Source organism: Episyrphus balteatus, chromosome 4, assembly GCF_945859705.1.
Source record: "Episyrphus balteatus chromosome 4, idEpiBalt1.1, whole genome shotgun sequence".
NCBI lineage: Eukaryota > Metazoa > Arthropoda > Insecta > Diptera > Syrphidae > Episyrphus > Episyrphus balteatus.
In genome coordinates this window covers 43,507,155-43,514,239 of record NC_079137.1, presented here as the reverse complement: position 1 = coordinate 43,514,239, position 7,085 = coordinate 43,507,155, and the positions used below count along the sequence as shown (strand labels likewise).

The following is a 7,085-nucleotide window of genomic DNA, read 5'->3' as shown; positions in this document are numbered from 1 at the left end:
ATCAACAAAATTGTCGGTCTTTAATTTCCCAAAAAAAAAAATTGACTTGCAAGAAAAAAAAAATAAAATTCCAAATAACTTACTTTGCCAACAACGAAGCTTCATAACGATGGCGCGGTTAATTCCATATTTTATTCTTTATTTTTTTTATATATTATTTTTATAATTCCATTTCTTCCGCAGGACTAAATTTATTTCGCGTGTAATTTACATTTTTCCATTCGAAAGGATTTCTCTCTATCTCCATCTGTCGGGATCGGGATATCCCTCTCACTCTCTCTCTGTATAACTCCATAGAAAAGCATCATTATTTCCGTGACGTCGCGTTGTAAAAAGAAATTAAACAAAAAAACACGAATAAAATAAAATCAAAAAAAAAATAAAAAAAATAAGAAAAATTTTGCCGCATCCTTAATTTGCTGTTTTCCTCTTAATTGCAAGATACGTGGGTGTCCTGGTTTTTTTTTTCTTCTTTTTTTTTTTGGTTTAATTATTTTTTTTTTTTCTTACTTCATCCGCACAGGCGAAACGAAGCAACTGAATGAACGAGGATACGAATGAAATCCCATTTCCTTATCTTTGTGTCGAATGATGGAATTAAAAATTAAATTCTCAAAAACATATTTTATGCTGACTTCAATATTTTTTTTTTTTTTTTTTGTGGAGTTCTGTGTGCGGTATGGCGAAATATAATATCCGCTTACTAGAATAACACTCTTCTTCATCTTTAGAGATAACACTCTTAACACACAAACACACACATATACACACCATAGAAGTCAAATAATGAAGAAAATTCTTGGCCAAGACCAAAGATTCATTATATCCTTTCAATAATTCTTTGGTAAAAAGGATCTCCGCATGGTACAGTACAAAACAGCACACACAAAATTGAAAATATCTCTACTGACCATTTCCTTGGCAGCAAACCTCAAATTTATAGCATATCCTTGTAAAAGGATAACCAACGCGACGATGAAGGAAGATTATTATTATTATTATTTTAAGACTAAGCATAATATTGTATGTATTTTGTATATTCGTCTTGACCACCTTTTGACGCAAGAAAACACATTAATCCTGACATTTCAATAAAACAAAATCAAAAAAGGGATTGCATTCCTCTTCTTCATTTGTTTTTTGTTCTTCTTGGGTTGTTGGTGTTAGTGGTGGTATTGAAGACAAGGATAATTCAATGCATACGATGATGATGGCGATGGGGTTAAACAAATAGTCAGCAAAAAACACCAAGATAACGAAAGTGGTCAACTTGAGAATTTTGCTGACCATCGTCTTCGAAGGTCTTTTTCTTTAAGGATAAATAAATTGAAATATTTCTCATATAAGAGATGAGCATTATTTAGGGTTTTCAGGTGTGGGCTAGAAGAATTAAATATACAAAACAAATGGATATCCATAAGTAAAATGGGACTAAGGAATTTCTTTCTTGTGGGATCACCAAAAAGGACAATTTTATAGAAAAAGATAAGAAAATTAGTGCTAAAAATTTTTCATTGATGAGAAATATTCCTTTCTCATCTAAAGTTCATTCAAAATTCTATGAAAGAAAATTTTAAGATATACATTTAAACTGTAATGGAGCTTTAAGCTTATGACCATAAACTTAAAAAACTATATACAAACTTAAAGACAAGAAGTTCAAAAAATTTAATTTAATTTTCATCTATTTATAGTTTGCTTGGAAATTGAAAGTAACGATCACAAAAAAGTACCCATATGTGTTTTTTTTTTGTTTAAGTATGTAAATTTAATGTTAAGTCGTAACGTTAGTATTTAACGAATTTAATAAATAAACCCGTCTTAAATTAAGATTTAAAATCAACAGCTATAAGACGGAACCCCTCCACTTCTGAACAATCTTTTCATATCCTAGTACAACATGGGCATGAAAACAGTTTAAAACAAAATAGCGGTTGCAGTCATGTGCGACGAACATACACTATATCCTTCTGTATTCATTTTATACAAAAACTACTTTTTGGCCTAAATTTGTCTAAAAATGTACACTATGTAGACCAAACCAAAATGAAGAACCAAAATGAAGAAAACTGACTTTTCTCAAAAACGGTTCTAACGATTTGGATTAATTTTTTTTGTGTGATTTTGCAAATACGGCCATATTTTTAAAGTAAGTACGGTATTTAAAATACTTGTCAGAAAACGGTTTTCTTCATTTGAGAATTACATATACACTCCTTTTCATTAGAATAGGTACACAACTTTTCAAATGTTCAGTATTCGTTTTTTCCTCACAGTGTAGGAAAAATAATAATTTTTTGATGTCAAGTCACCTACATGACAAACATGACTCCGTTATTGTTGATGGGGTTACTAGAACAAACCTTATAGTTTCCATTCAACAAGAAGGTCTCCCTACCAACCCAGATTTGCTAAGATCAATTTACGTCCGATATCATGAAGAGTACAATCTCACTCCAGCTGATGTTGCAAATGATCTTGCGTCATTCGCCTCTCATGTTAATTCAAATCGGATTTCTCATTTACAAAGAAGTCGGACCAATTTTAATAATTTTTTTCGTCCCTAAACCTCCTCAATCCCAAAATAATCATCCAGAATGTTTGTCTTTATATTATCAAAATGTCAGAGGTCTTCGCACTAAAACCTCATCTGTCTATCTTAATTCTTCAACACTTCCCTATGATATTTTTGCACTCACTGAAACCAATCTTCTACCTAGCATTAACGATAATGAACTTTTCAACCCTGACTTTAATGTTTTTAGAGCTGATGGATCTTTGAGTAATGATCTATCCCTTGGTCGTGGAGTTCTGTTAGCAATTAATAATCGTTTCTACTCATCACTCCTTAAAACTTCTGATTCCCCTTCTTTTGAGTTTGTCTGCGTCAAATCAAAAATTGGCAAATTTAATGTCTACACAGTTTGCTGTTATATCCGGCCTTGCCAGCCTATTGAATCATACCAGCTTGCAGTCGATGCTCTTGACTCTATCTTCGATGTCACCGACTCGTCGGATGTTGTCTTAGTTTTAGGAGACTTCAATTTTCCAAATCTTCAATGGACTCCCTCTGATGATGAATCTTACTTTTTGACTTCAAATGCCACAACAGATAAGGAAATCCTATTCACCGATTGCGTTTCTGACTTAGGACTTTTTCAACTAAGTGGAATTAAAAACAATTTAGGGCGGCAACTCGACCTCGTCTTCTCATCAGATGTAGATAACTGCATACTTTCTGCAAGCGATCACCTTCTATCGACCCTAGATTCGTACCACCCTCCTCTATTTCTCACCTTTTCCTATAACTCCTCCCTTACTGTCATTCCATCTGAATTTCCAAATGTCTTCAATTTTCGCAAAGCAAACTTTTCGAAACTTAATGACTTACTACATGCTGCCAACTTTAGTAGTATCCTTGAAAGCCGCGATATTAATACTTCTCTCTCTCAATTCTATTCCATTGTCTTCAATTGTATAAGCCAATCGGTACCAACTGCCCCTCAAAAAAACATTTCCTCTAGTCCTCCGTGGTACAACAATGAACTCAAGTCACTCAGAAATAGAAGAAATAAACTCTGGCGCAAATATCTGCAATCTCGTTCTGGCTTTGACTTCTCGAATTTCCAGTGCTTGAACTTTTTGTTTTCTGAGTTATGTAACTCTCTCTATAATGATTACCTTTTAAAAATTCAATCCAACATACTATCCGATCCTAAAAGCTTCTTCCATTTCATTAACGCTAAAAAGAAATCGGATAGCTACCCTTCTACCCTTGCTTATTTGAACACATGCTCGGATGATCCCAAAATAATAACTAATCTATTTGCGCAATTCTTTAGCCAGTCTTTTTCTAATAATTCCTCACAACCGGACTTAGATTATTTTTCATATTTAGCCACTTGCACTCAAACGTCATTAACTTCCATTGTTATTCCCTCGTCCGTCGTTCTTGAAAAGATAAACAAACTCAAAGTTAAATATACTGGAGGTCCTGATGGTTTACCTTCAATAATTTTAAAAAATTGCTCTGCAAACCTACTACAACCCTTAACTGCTCTTTTTCAGCTCTCTATCTCAAAAGGGATCTTCCCTTCTCTTTGGAAATGTTCCTACATTATCCCGATCCATAAAAAAGGTCCCAAAAAAGAAATCTCTAACTACCGCCCCATAGCTAAACTATCATGCATACCCAAGCTTTTTGAAAGCATAGTCTATGACACAATGCTCTTCCATTGTAAGCAAATTTTCTCCCCTAATCAACACGGTTTTCTAACTGGTAGATCAACTACCACAAACTTAGTTGATTTCGTTTAAAGTTCAATTTGTGCCATGGAGGCTGGCAAAGAAATAGATGTAGTTGCAACTGACCTAAGCAAAGCCTTCGATAAAATCTCACATACCCTTATTCTCTTCAAACTAAAATCACTTGGTTTTCAACCCTCTTTTATTGCATGGATCGAATCATATTTAAATGGACGCCAGTATAATGTCCTTTTTAGAGGTTCAGAATCAATCCCAATCCTTGCAACATCTGGCGTTCCGCAAGGTAGCCATCTCGGCCCTCTGATTTTCATATTAACAATCAATGATGTCGATTGTGTCATAAAAGATTCTTCAATCTCAGTGTACGCTGACGATAAAAAAATATATAGAAGTATCTCCTCCCTTAATGATACCCTCCTTCTTCAACGTGACCTAGACCGATTTTCTACCTGGTGTCAGAAGAACTTCCTTGAGCTTAATGTGAGCAAATGTCAAGCAATAACGTATTCACGTAAACGCTCATCACTTCTCCCTCGTACCTACTTTATTAATAATGAGCCGGTCACACAAGTGGATTCTTTGCGAGATCTCGGAGTAATATGTGATAAGGAACTTAATTTCAGATCCCACATCACTAACTCGATAAATAGAGCAAACTCCGCACTTGGTTTTGTTAAACGTTGGTCCAAAGAATTCTCCGACCCCTATGTCACAAAAACCCTTTATCTAACATTTGTCAGACCTCTTCTCGAATATGCTAGCCAGGTATGGTCCCCATTTTATGCATCTTATTCACTTCGTATAGAAGCCGTCCAACGTAGATTTCTTCGATTTGCTCTGCGTGGTCTTCCCTGGCCTGATAGATTTAACCTCCCACCTTATGTTGATCGTTTAAAACTCATAGATTTACAACCCCTTGATATACGCCGTAAAGTTGCTGACATTGTTTTCATCCATCAACTTTTAACTGGTAATATCGATTGCCCTGCTCTTTTGCAAAAAATCTCCCTCTATACTAACCCGAGAAATCTTAGATCTGTTTCTCTTTTTGTTCTTGACTATCACCGTACAAATTATGGATGTAACGAACCAATGAATCGCATGCTACGTACCACTAATAGCGTGGATAACTCTTTTGATTTCCACCACTCCAAACATTCTCTAAAAACCTCTCTCTACAATATTTTCTTAACCCCAGAACCTCCCTAATTTATCTTCCCTAAAATTAATTTAGTTCTTAAGTATTTTTATCATCTAGTTTTAAGTTTTTTTTTTTGTAAACAATAGTTGTAAGTTTCTATGCTTGTATGCTTGTATTAAGCTAAATAAATAAATAAATAAATAAGATGTTAGCAGAATCAGCAAAAAAAACTAATTCAAAACGTGTGGTTATTTTTCTTGTTTCTCTATGGCAAAGCATTTCACATTAAAAAACTGAGTAATTTTTTTGTTTCATCAGAATAGGTACACATAGAGAATGATGTGAAAGTGGTCCATGAAATGAATTTAAACCAAGTTCTTCTTAAAAATGTATTTTACTTATTTTATTTTTTGTACAGTGGCGTTTTTATTCATAAAAAATAACAAAACTATCCAGGAATTGCATTGTTAAATCTCTTTATGCAATCTATCTGAATCTCTTCCCTAAATTGTTAAAAATGGCGGGTTAGGAAATATTTTTGTCTTAAAATTGAAAATCACAAATTTTATCAGTACGGGCTAGCCATTTCCAAACATTTTCAACAAGGTTCAGGGTTGTTTTCTATGGTAGATACTGAAGTACTTTCTAAATTTGCACTTCCTCCCAATATTTTACAGAGCATTTTTTGTGGTAGGAGGCGTGGTCCTGTTAAAAAATTCAGAATACTGGTTCACAAATACTAGAGAATTAAGGAAAAGTTTCTTGAATATGCATTTACAAATAATTGTGACCATTCTTCACGTTTGAAATTCATTATTTGTATTATCGTAGAAGATTACTTTCTTCAATGCCTTAACACTTCTTTTTTAACAATGAAGTTGGTCTCAAAATATTTTCTCCTTTCGCAGAATGTTAAACTGATAGTTTAACTCACCAAGGACATCAAAATTAAATGTTCGTTGATCCAATAATAACAAGAAATACCACTCAACTTTTCATGTGGTAAAGGATTTCAAAAACCTTAAACGCATACAATTCTGTTCTTGGTGTAGTAATGGTGTCTTTTCAAAATTCAGCCATTTTAGAAGATTGGGACTAATACCCATTCTATTTACTGTCCTAAAATTACAAATAACAACTGTTTTTCACTTTTATTCTTGTCGTTAATCCACCAAAAGTGGTAGCACATCTAAAAATTTACTCGTCTTAAAGTGTTTTTTTTTTTGCATTTTTTTACCACCATTCATTTTTTTTAACCCCAGAATGTTTGTATCTGAAGTCTGGATAGAGCATATTCACAATTCGTAATTTTTTTTAATCATACCAGTATTGGTGGATCCTTCATTGTTTGTTTTTTTTTTTTTTCTTAAGGTGTTTTCGCCAAAATTTAGCGATTTTAATCCACCCATGTTTTTCAAAATGGTAGTATGATTATTAAATTACACTTAGGAAAGTCCAGTTATTTGTTTAAATGGTAAATTTGCTCGAAATCCACGAAAACATTAAAGATAACAAGGGTGTACCCATTCTGATGAAGAAAAAAATAAGTTGATTTTTCCTCAAAAAATACTTTACAAGAAAAACAATGCGAAAGTCATGGTCCATTTTGAAATAATTTTAGCTGTTGCATTTCCCAACATCTTAAACTATCATAAAACAATAAAACATTGTTAGGTCA

At 33.4% G+C, this 7,085-nt stretch overlaps 1 long non-coding RNA gene across 1 annotated transcript; it reads left to right on the top strand.

Annotated features, from left to right (window-relative positions):
- The first annotated feature begins 386 nt into the window (after nucleotides 1-386).
- On the top strand, nucleotides 387-623 carry LOC129919431 (uncharacterized). Its single transcript, XR_008773071.1, has 2 exons — nucleotides 387-445; nucleotides 524-623. It is a non-coding gene; the product is annotated as an uncharacterized LOC129919431 (long non-coding RNA).
- The last annotated feature ends 6,462 nt before the right edge of the window (nucleotides 624-7,085 follow it).